Here is a 12,500-nt window from a genome sequence, read left to right as displayed (position 1 = left end):
AGAGAGCATCAGATCTCATCACAGATGGTTGTGAGCCACCATGTGATTGCTGGGATTTGAACTCACAACCTTCAGAAGAGCAGTCGGCCCTCTTAACCGCTGAGCCATCTCTCCAGCCCCATGGGTTGCTTTTCAAGGATGGATTTGTAAAGGGCAGGCAGACCTGCATCTTTGTATGTGGACTGGGCTTACCACGTTCTGAGGCAGTTTGAAATCTTAATGGCTTGACTCCTTCGGATCTAATGGTGTCAGATTTAAATCTGACCATATAAAATGTTGGGGGCAAAAAGCAGACCAGTAAACAAACTTATTAATAGCAGTGAAATCCAACAGGGAGCATAGACACACACCAGTCAGTGGGGGGTATTAAATTCCTGGGATAAGTTAACATGGATTAAGCAAAACTTTTTATAGTGCAAGTTCTTAGTATCAAATTTTGAAGCACAGCAACATCTAATAATATAATTATAATGATATAATTACTTATATCAACCACTTTTAATAGACTGCAAATAATTCTAAAGGGGCATGTTAAAGAAAAAAAATGATATGCTTAATGTACAGATATTGGGCTCCCATTTGATTGCTAAGTTGGGAAGAAAGTCATGCATGCATGCTGGAGCCTATGTTAGCGGTGAGGTAAACGTTTACTATTAGCTAGCTTATCCATTGTTCTCTTGTACTTCTTGTGTGCTATGCGTATATGTATTTATGCATGTGTATGTGCATATATGTGGAGGTCAGAGGTCGACATTGGGTGTTGTCTTCAGTGGCTCTCTGTCTTAATTTTTGAGTCAAGATCTCACACTGAACTAGGAGTTTGCCAATAAGGCTAGGCTGGTTGGCCAAAGGGACTCCAGAGATCCCGTCTCCACCTCTCTACAGTTCTCAGGTTATTAACATGCAATTGCTTGGCACCTGCTCCGTTTGTTTCAGGGCGTGTGGAGCCCAGTGCTCATGTGTGTGTGTGACACGTTCTTTACTGACTGAGCCGTCTCCCCAACTTCCTCTTCTGCTCTTCAGTCATGAGGCATTTCAGTGCAACTCTTGATGTCAATGATGATGTCATGAGTACAGTAGGCATTCCCACTTCAGCCCACAGATAGGAAATTCCCAAGTATGTCTTTAATGGTTCCTAAAACTTCTCTGGTTAAAGACCCAGGCCACATCACCTGGGCCGTGTTGGCAAGCTTGTGTTTAGTGTATTTAGTAGTTTTCTGTTTCTTTCCATCTCTTGGTGGCTCATGGAGGGCTTTGACGACCAGGAGCAGTAGAGGAGGTCATTTCACTCTGGGCCTATCTGTCCTGAAGACAGTTTGATTGTCAACCTCAGACCTTTCTTGTCCCCAGTGGCGCGGTCTTAATATCATCAACCTTTTTTTTGGCCACAGGCCCAGGAAGCCAGTTTCTGGGGATAGCGTAGTGTAGAAGTGACACTTATGATCTGTGCATCAGAATCGACTCTGATATTCTGGGAGTCAATCATAGCCACACAAGAGAGATCGTCGGTTTCAGATGACCCCCCAGACTCCAGGTAATCACAGAAGACCAGTTTCTATCTGAAACCCAGTCTTTGATGCTCACACGATGCCTTAGTTAAAGCCAGGGATAATATGGAACAAGTGTAGTTTGGAGAAGTCAAGCATCTGGCATAGCTTTGCTCTTGTAAACATTAATAATCAGATAAAAATGATCAGATTTAGGACTAGTTTTATTTATTTTATTTTCCTAAAACTCTTCATTCTGAAATGCTACAAGGAGGCTTCAAATAATATTTCTAAGATGGCTTCTTAAAATACTGATTATTTTTTATCCTTTATGCTCTTGCTTGGCCTCATCACCAAATGCTCCTGGGTAAATTGACAACCAGGATTGACATGCGGGTGGGAGGGTAAAGGGTGTGGCTCACACGGCAGCTGAGGCTGATGGTAGTCACAGCTGAGTGGCTCACACAGCAGCCGAGGTTGCTAAGGCTCACGAAGCAGCCGAGGACCTTAGTCAGAGTTGCCAACATGACAGTTAGATACTCTAGTGAAGACTGGGCGGCTGTTTCTTAGTGCATCTGTGACCTTGGGTAGTTTCATAAGGTTTCCCTAAGCCCAATTCCCTCAGCTGTAATAGGAGACCATAATTCTACATAGTAATTATTATATAGAGTTATATTATTTATCAATTGTATAGTATATTAATGCTGTCTGTAGATACTAATAACATAAAACATTATGTACTAATATTAATTGCATATGATTAACTTAAACTTAGTAGTGTAACATTTCTCCATTTTGCAATTCTAAGTTTTTTTTTTTTAAAGATTTATTTATTTATTATATGTTAAGTACACTGTAGCTGTCTTCAGACACTCCAGAAGAGGGCATCAGTTTTCATTACAGATGGTTGTGAGCCACCATATGGTTGCTGGGATTTGAACTCAGGACCTTTGGAAGAGCGGTCGGTGCTCTTAACCACTGAGCCATCTCTCCAGCCCCATTTTGCAATTCTAAATTGAAATGATGTAGTTAAAAATGTCTGGTAAGTGCCCCCTAGATTTGATCATCTTATGGTTCTTCTGATGCTCATCGCTGTTCCTGTTCTTGTGATTATTCCTGGCCTCTCCTAGGGGGTTGGCTTGTTAGATTTTGCTTTTGATTTGGCGATTGTTATCATTTCTGAGATGGTCTCACTGTGTAATTCAGTCTAACTTTGAACGGAATACATAGATCAGGCTAGCCTCAAACTTGTGGGCAGCCTCCTGTCCCTGCCTTGCACATACCAAGAGTAGAGGCAAGCGCCCTACCACTAGTCCAGCCCTCCCTCACAAGTCTTTCCTCGAGTGGACAGACAGCCTAGACTCTGCAAGTGGCACTCTAGAAGCACTTTACGGTCAAGTGAACACAGTAGAGAGCCCAAGGAGGCCTCGGGAGGACACAGGCTCCCCCTCATATTCTGTGGTCATGAGGACAAAGGCCAGGAGCTGACCTCAATACTTTTCTTCACTCTATAGAGCACATATGTCCAGCCTGTTGTGCAGGCTGGGCGACCTCCTGCAGTTCTTAGTTGGGTTGTCTGCCACTGACTTCTTCCTACCTTCTTTGTGTTGAGACTCCTTCGCCCCTCTTCCTCCACACTGTCCCCCTCCCCCCAGTAACACCCATGCCCCAGAGCCCCTGAGGTCTGGAAACCCTGGTCCTGTCTCATCCCTGTGAGAGGCAGGCTGCCAGCATTACTGTCCCAGTTTCACAAACAGAACGACCGAGTCACTTTTCTATTGTTGCCACACCGAAGTTACCCAGTGAGTCATTCTAAGTCCTAGAACTGGCTCCTGATTCTTGTTCCTGGCATCACTTACAGAGCCGGATGGATGCCGTCAAAGGCTAAAGAGGATGCTGGCACCAAACCTCTCCAAGGAGAACAACCTTGCACATGACTGAGTCAAAACCAAGAATTAACTCTCTTGATACTTGCAGCCTATGGAAGAGAGGAAAAGAGAGGTGTGAGGTGTGTGTGTGTGTGTGTGTGTGTGACAGCGTGTGACATCATTATCACTAACAAACAGGATTCTTAGTTGCTCTTAAATTGGCTTAAAATGCTCCATACATTTTCTGCTTCCTGCCGTCCTGAATACTATGTGTGTGTATGTGTGCATACTCTTGTGTATATGTGTGTGAGAGAGACATCATTACCACCAACAAACATGATTCTTAGCTGTTCTCAAAATGGTCTATAAATTTACTGCTTCCTACCCTCCTTAATACTGTGTGTGTGTTTGTGTGTGTGTATGTGTGTGTGTGTGTGCATGTGTGTGTGTGTGTGCGTGTGTGTGTGTGTGTGCATTGTGTACATATATATTGAGACAGAGTCTCATTTGTAGGCTAAGCTAGTCTGTAACTATGTAGACCAGGTTGGCCCTGAACTCATAGAGATCTGCCTGCTTCTGTCTCTTGAATTCTCGGATTAAGAGCGTGCCACACCCAGTGATACTAGATTTTTTTAAATGAACAAAAGTATCTTATTTGCAAATGAGGCAATGGACGTTATAACAGAATCAGTTATGTGAACGTGAATCTGAGAGGAAGCCAAATTTATTTCCTTCTTTTTTTTTCCACAAAAGAATCCTCAAAGTATCTGGCAGAGGGGAGAAAAATGAGTTCACTCTTGCTATAAAATTAGAAACACAGACCATTCCAAACACAAGCTGTCCATGCTTAACTGGAGGATACTTCTTATGTTCCATTTCCTGCATGGCTTAGAATTTCCTCACTCCCTGCCCTCCTGCCACCCTCTTCCTCTTCCTCTTTCTCTTCCTCTTCCTCTTCCTCCTCCTCTTCCTCCTCTTGTATCGTTCTTCTTCTTATTATTTTTTGTATGACACCCGATTCTAAGTGTGGATTGCCTCTGGCTCCCATCTAAGCCAAAAAGCCGAAGATCCACCCTTCCCACAGTAACCCTGGAACTAAATAGCTGCAGTCTTAATTTGGAGGCAAGAAAAACTTTTATGTATTAAAGTTGTGATTTCATCCTTTACTTCGTAGCTATAGAAAAAAGAGCAAGCTTTAGAAAGCAGAACAGGAGCTCTTTGAGAATCCAGATACTCCCAAAGCTGCCTTTCTGAAAGTGATGACCCACACCAGGCCTCAGTTACCATGGAGACCTCCTCAGTCACAATCCCTGGAGGTGGGGACCGTGGAATCTCAGGACTAAAAAACTGAAGAGTCCACCTCATACAGGCAGACCTCTTTCTGTAGTGGGCAGAAGTTTATGCAGAGGCTCAGGGCTGGTTAAAGGTTGGAGATATACCGGAGGCTCAGCCTTAAATGGGGTGTCTGTGCCAATCCCCTCCCCACCAGGCTTATGGATGTCTCAGTAGATAAGTAGAAGGAAAGTAAGAGCTGGAGGACGGGGAGGAGTGCTCCCCAGGGCTATATTGGCACTTGTGGACACACTGTAGCTATGATTACCTGTACAAGTCCTGTACAAGGTCCAGCCAACAAGACCATTGAACATTAACTGGACTCAGCATGTTATAGAACAAATGAACCCAAACCTAAACTACTTGAAGGTGGTAGAGAAATGTGTGGGGGCTCGGTGGATGTGATCAAATAGATATTCTAAAACCAAAATGGAATGGCATAGAAGCAGGAGATATGTGTTCAGAGATATGTGTTCAGAGGGTGACCGTAGATGACTGCCAGCGCTCTCTGAAGTCTTCCGATGCTCATATAGAGGGTGATGCCGGGCCCCGAGCATTTTCCTGAGGGACATCCTCAAACAGTCTGTGACTCCAGAAAAAGTTAAGAGCCAGTAGGTAATGTCAAATAAGTGTGGGCTAAAGGGGAAACCGACATGACTCATTAGGAAACAAGAGCAGCAGCAACATTTTTAAAACTGCTAGTTAAGCCAAGGTTATCACCTGGCATTGCCAAAGCCTTAGAAATCCGTGTGGTTTGTCAAATTTTGTAGAAAACTCAGGATTTCTTTGTCTTACTAGGCATAGGCCTGTCTAGCCAGAAAGAAAACATAAACATATTCTTACAGCCAACCAAGACATCTTTTAAGAAAATACCAACTCTCAAAACAACAAAAACAAAACCAAAAAAAAAAAAAAAACCCCCACGAAAACCCCAAAAACAAAAAACAAAAAACAAAAAACCCCAAACCAAACCAAGCCAAACCAAACCAAACTAAACCAAACCAAACCAAACCAAACACCTTTAATAACAACTCTTGGATAAATGAATATAATATGTTAAAAAATTTTTTAGATGCATTGACAATGATTATAAAAAGTTGGAAGCAACCTCAATATTCACCAATTTTGGAATAAATAAAATATAGTAAGGTCAATACTAGATCACCATGAAGCAATTACAGGAAACAATCTAAATTCATACATTAATAATAATGCAAATAAGGCAGCTAATATTTTTATGGTATTAACTAGCACTTTTCTAAGGGCTTTGCCTACGTCAACAGTAAGTGGGAACTCAATATGGAGTGTGACTATATGATAAGTGTGAAAACATTGTGATGCTATGCATTTTTTAAGGCATGGACTATACTGTAGCTTACTGAAGCCTGTGTGAGGTAGAAGCCTAAAACTGGGATTCCATAAACGGTCACAACATTCCCTGACAGAGCAGTTTTGGGTGGCACGGAGCCTTCTTCAGCATCTTCAAGAGACTCAGCAGAGCTCTGAGGATGCTCACAAGAAGCCGTTTGGCAAGACAAGAAAACACAAATGCAGATATTACAGACGAAGCCTTGGGGAATGGGGCAGGGCAAGCGAGGATTCATGAAGGTGGGAAGGTCTGTGGTACAAGCAAGACTTAAGCCCAGGACAGAAGGAGTCCCACTGTCCGGAGGACTCAGCTGTCACTTCCTGCGGAAGGATGTCAGTGTGGGAGGGGGGAACCCACAATAGAGAGGGACCCACACATATACAGGAGCAGGCCAAGCTCCACAATGAGACTCCCTGAAGCCACCTGTGGCTTGCTGGTTTCAGCCATCCTTTCCTGAGAGGAAGCGGGAAGACATTGGCCTGCCTGACAGGACATCTGGAAGGCTCATCGGGCTAGGGACATGTGGTAAAGCTCTTCCGTTACAAACTATAACCAGAGAGGAAATGACTAACTGACACGCTTTGACCCCGAGGAGTTGAGAGGAATTATGTGTGGAATGCCAGTTACCAAGGTCTGGGAGCTGCGAGCTACAACCAAAAGTCTTGAAATTCATGATATCCCAGGGAAAGGGATTTGGGGCTGTCTGGCCCTCAACTTCAGGTTGGGAAACACAAAGTATGAAATAGTGGTGTATGTATGGCAAGTGCCTCTTCTTTCAGCCCCCAGTAAAGAACAGGATTAAGAGAAATAGAATCTGAGCCAGTCCAGGAATTCTTCTTCAAGCACATTTCCAATTTATAGCTCTCCTCCGCCTATCCCTCTGACCTCTTGTAGGATGCGATTTTTATCACCAAGGATCTCCAGGTTTAGTCAGCTCCCTCTCAGTCCACCCCAACCCACTCCACAAAGACTCCTCATTCTCCACAGCAATGATCTCCACCCAGTTCTCATTGCTTCCTCTGTCGGAATGACTTCTGTCTGACCTTGCTTCGCCTGGAAAAGTCCCACTATACTCTTTGGGCTCCTCTGCAGGGACAGCAGCATAACCACCTACAGCTCCTCACTGGATAGGTCTTCCCCAAGGTCCCTGGGAACAAACTGATGATGAACAAACATCAGTTCCTTGTTGATCGATCCGTTCCTTGTTAATCAAGGGGACATCGTGGGGACACTGGCTCAGCAGCAGTGTTAGAAAAGACCTATCCTAACTGTGGGCTTTGGTGGGAAGATTGAGGTGACAAATGGGCCTTTGGGTCTACATTGGATGGCACGAGGAATCCAGGTGATCCTGTGCTGAGGGTGTTTTAGGGTTACAGTGACCCTGTTTGTTTGTGTGTGTGTTTGTTTTTTTTTGTCTGAGCATAGACAAAATAAGTCATGCGGTGGTCTCATTTTGATTCACTTTATCACGGTGCCCACAAGCATGCCTGTCTGTGATGGCTGCTCTGTGTGATTGATTGTTTACTCCTGATGGAGGAACAGAATGGCTTGGCTCTGACATCAGAACAGCCGACGATGATATTGAGGGCTAGCTGTGATTATTTCCAGATGTGGAGAGTTGGTTTCTCCTTTCTCCACATCGGTAATGCAAAGCAGTCTTCAGATTGTGATGTGGCCCCTGTTTTCTATGACAGGTAGAGAGAGGGCTGTGTGACGGAGCAGCCAGTATAATTCTATCTTTGATACTCATTCCATTCAAGCCCTGTAGGACAGCCATGCCATCTGTGTGGGACTCACCCCCACCGCCTCCAGGATGGGCCTCAATTTATTTAGAACAATCTAGTGGTGACTCACTCGGGATGGCTTCAGCGATGGGTTCCGTGGAAACGGGCTGCGGTTTTTCACCCGGGAGGTTTCTAGTAGGGGGATTCTTTGGATGGGAGTAAGGGAGAAGGAAGAGATGAACTTGGCAGGTAATTGCGGTAGAGGCCTGACTGGGTTGCCCCTGGGAACTGGGAGCCATCAGAGAGTAAAAGTGCCAACGTGGAGAGAGAGCCCTGAAGGGAAGACCTGGTTGGCACATGTGCCCCAGAGCCATTTTCTTGTCTAAAGGACAGGCTCGGAGGTGGTGGGCCCTGTAATGCGTTAGGGCCGTCCCCTTTCCATTCGGGCACAGTCTGTGCCCCTCTCTTTGCACCCAGAAAGTCTCCCCACACTCTGCTCTCTTTTTCTTCCAATCCCTACCTCTCTCTTACTGACCCCCACTTCCTTCTGGCTATTTCTCTGCCGACAGAGCACCAGGCATTTCTGCTCACAATGGATGTGTCAGCATCTGCCCTTTGGTCACTGATACTTGTCAGCCCTTGGCTTGTCAGTCAAAATTTGCACTCTCTCTCTCTCTCTCTCTCTCTCTCTCTCTCTCTCTCTCTCTCTCTCTCTCTCTCTCTCTCTCTCTCTTAAGTCTTCCCCTCCCTGACACACCTACTCTCTCAGTAAGATGATATTTATCACACCCCGGGACTTTTTCAGATGCCAGGATTCGTTTTTAGAGCACACTTGTAACAGAATGCGTTTTCCCGATGCCTTGGAGTTTCGAAGCTCTTGGGGGAGTGGGGAGTGGGGAATGGGGGGACGGGGTGGGGTGGTGAGGAGCAAGCGGCTCCACAAGTTGAGGTGCTATCAACTTTCTGCCCTCAAGGGTCGAGCTTCCCAAACATGTGTTGACGGACTTTCCTGGCACTTTTGACCCCAGCAGCTTCTGCTGTGTCTTCAAACAAAACCTGGTGGGCAGAAGGACATCCATTGTGGGGACGCCAGGTGTAGGGTGGGGATGGATGGTTCGGAGCTGACAGAGGCTATGAGAAATTATTTCCCGGGTCTGGGGCAGAAGAGGAAGGGATTGAGAAGTAAACCCACCACACGAGGAATGAAAGCTGTCAGCGTTCGTTCACCGTTCACTCGAAGGAGCAACTGCAGCCACTCCTTTCCAGGACGGACTGGACTCAGGCTGTTTCTCTGCTTAGGTAGACTTGAGCCAGTTTTCCTTTCTTCTTTGTATTTAGCTCTTCTGTGAAATATCCATAAAAGGGCTCCGGGCTCAATTAGAGCTACGGCTTGAAATATCCATCCCTCTGAAAGCTGACAACACTGGATTGAATTCACAGGACAGTGTGAATAAATAACCTACAGTTGGTTCCTTTTTGAAAGCAATCTAATTAAATAGGGGGTATGGGGGGTTGGGGGGGGGAGAAAGGGGCTGGAGAGACCAAGAGAGGCTGCTGGTGGTTTTTTTTTTTTTTTTTTTTTTTTTTTTAATAAGGACTTTATAAGGAGTGTCTCAGGGCTGACATTAATTTATTTCTACCACATAATTGATCAGTTTAATTTATAATCTCTCTACTCCATATTCCCCAAACTCAGTTTGTGCTACACAGCTTGGTTCTCTCGACTGGGCACAAGAGACCATTGCTGGTGTGTAAAGTGAGAACTTGGTGAGGGAAAGACTAAAAAAAAAAAAAAACCAAAAAAAAAAACAAAAAAAAAAACTGGGTTCATCGATCAGACCATGACAATCCACCACACTCCACTCTATCACAGGACACTTCAAACCCTAAACTAAAAGTGGTCTCTGCTAACTCACAGCAAACAGCTCTTGGGGGAATTCTTCCTGGCTAAGTACTCCTCGGACAGCGGTTACTCCTCCCTCCCTCCCTCCCTCCCTTTCCTTATTTAATACTTTCATCTCTTTCCTTATTTAATACTTTCATCTCTCTCTCTCTCTCTCTCTCTCTCTCTCTCTCTCTCTCTCTGTGTGTGTGTGTGTGTGTGTGTGTGTGCATGCACGTTTGTATGCTTGAGGCACTTACTTGCCACGGCACATGAGAGAAAGTCAGAAGATACTCTTGGGTGTCAGTTGTCCAGTTCCACCTTCTTGGAGATAGCCTGTTGTTGTGTGCCACTGCGTATGTACACCAGGCTGGACCAGCTGGCTTGGGAGCATCTGGGGAATTTTCCTGTGTCTGCCTCCTGACTTGCAGTAGGAGTATGTCCTACAGATATCTGCTGCCATGATGGTTTGACGGGGCTTCTGGAGACCCAGCTCAGAGCTCAGACTTGCACAGCAAATCCTTTACCCATGAAGCCATAGCCCCAGCCCACACCTTATAGTTTAAAAACCTTCGAAGATTAGCATACCAAGTAACGGGTTTAATCATGGCACGTTTATCCATATGCGTTATCATACATTGTTTTCATTCATCCTTCTCTCCCGGCCCCTCCCATGCTCCCTCCTCACTCTGGGTGGTCCTCTTCCTCCACACAGTCTTCTCTCTGCCTTCCAGTTTCATGTGTTCCATTACCGCCTCTATTTCCTGCCTCCCTCACGATTTCTCCCTCCTCTCTCATGATCAGTTTCCTACTTTTGTTACCAAAACAAGTATGTCTGTTACACGCATATATAAACACACACGCATATGTAAACCTCGCTTCCACCTATGAACAGAAACATGATATTAGCCTTTCTGTGTCTACCAAGCCAGCATTCCTTAAGGGGAATAGATAGGACAATTTGATGTAGATCTGGGGGTTCCATGATTCCTGTTCGCATCACCAGGCAAAGGGTCACACTGTGCGTTCTCCACAGAATATGTTCCATCTGGTTTGGCCTACACAGCGAGCTCCTAGGTCAATAGAGGAGTTATCGCTGATGAATAAGTGTAATTTCTAACTCAGGAGGTTTGGCACGCATTAGTGAGTCACATCGTATTCATGAAATGATCTGAGCATGTTTTCTTGTACCTGCCAGCCGGCTGTATAAACTTGGCAGTGACAGTCCATTTCTACTTAGCCCAGATGTACAACTTCCTGAGGAGGAGGGAAAGGCTTGAAGTGAGGCTTCCTTTCCTCTGTCCCCTGCCCCCTGGCTCCCGGGAAGGGTGAGGGCCAGTGAGTTCAAGGCCACTGCTTCCAGACAGACTGAGGGAGTGAGGGACTTTGCTCAAACTCTTCCCTTCATTGATAAAAGAGCCAAATTCAGTGGGGACAGCCTTGCTACCAAGTGGCATACAAAAAATAATAATGGGGGCTGGTGAGATGGCTCAGCGGGTAAGAGCACCCGACTGCTCTTCCAAAGGTGCAGAGTTCAAATCCCAGCAACCACATGGTGGCTCACAACCATCCTTAACGAGATCTGATTCCCTCTTCTAGAGTGTCTGAAGAGAGCTACAGTGTACTTACATATAATAAATAAATAAAATATTAAAAAAATAATAATGCTTCAGTTGTAGGGAAATATGTTCTGTACACTGGGATAAACACGCCCCCACAGAGATAAGAATTAAGGTGAGAAGCTCTGAGAAATAGTTAACTCCACACAGGCACCAAGCAGTCACTTGGTTATGTAATTTTTTTTAAATGGCTTTCTCAGTGTGTGGCTTGCACTTTACATTTAGGTCTGCCATCTGTTTTGAGTTAGTTTTTGTGGAAGGTGGAAGGTCTTCGTTTAGATTCTTTTCCTTTGTATACCATTTGGTGACCAGGCTATCCCCGTCGTGTGTGCTTCCTCATCAGTGATCAGATGAGCGTTTGCGTTGGGGTGGCTCGGGTTCAAGGGGTTCTGTTGTGCTTCAGAGTCCATTTATCTTCTCCCCTCACCAACGTTCCACCGTCTGGGCCACTGCAAAACTTTTTAAAACTATACATCCTTATACTCAGAAGAAGTCCTGCTGGTATGAGCGGTGGCGACCCAAGGTCGCAGGCTTCTGTGGTAGTGTGGATCCTCCTCCCACTGTGAGAGAAGCAGGGCTGTAATCTGTGGAGACGAAAGCTGTGCAGGCCAAGGAGCCCCAAGGGATGGTAAACTTGGCCTCTGTCTTTACAGAGAGGACAAAGCTTGGTGGGAAATGTCTTCTCGGTCGATCTCTCATCTCTCTGACTCCACAGACCTAAGCACTGAATGGCTACAGACAACACGGGCTTCATAGCCTTATTATTATATTCTAATGTGTGTTTTTTACTTATCCTTGGAAGTGAATGTTTACTGCTCTTTGTGGGCGTGTCTCATAATTGTCTATCCTGATCACAGTTGACATTTATTCCTTGAGCTGTAGCAAGTAATTCTCAAGGCTCCTCACCAGAAATATGTCATTGATGTGGAAACAGTTGGAAATACTGTTCTCGAACGGGGCTAAACTGTCTGTGTTTAACTATAAATAAGTAAGTAAGTAAGTTAATAAAAAAAAAATAGATATGTAAATGAAACACATAAACAAAAAACCCATGTTAAATTGTTAAACAATTTAATTAATTTAATTAATTATTAAACAAGTATCTTTTTTTTTTTTAAAGATTTATTTATTTATATCTAAGTACACTGTAGCTGTCTTCCGATGCACCAGAAGAGGGCGTCAGATCTCATTATGGATGGTTGTGAGCCACCATGTGGTT

The sequence above is a fragment of the Mus pahari genome, chromosome 9 (assembly GCF_900095145.1).
Source record: "Mus pahari chromosome 9, PAHARI_EIJ_v1.1, whole genome shotgun sequence".
NCBI classification, from domain to species: Eukaryota; Metazoa; Chordata; class Mammalia; order Rodentia; family Muridae; genus Mus; species Mus pahari.
Note: the sequence above shows the minus strand (reverse complement) of the source record.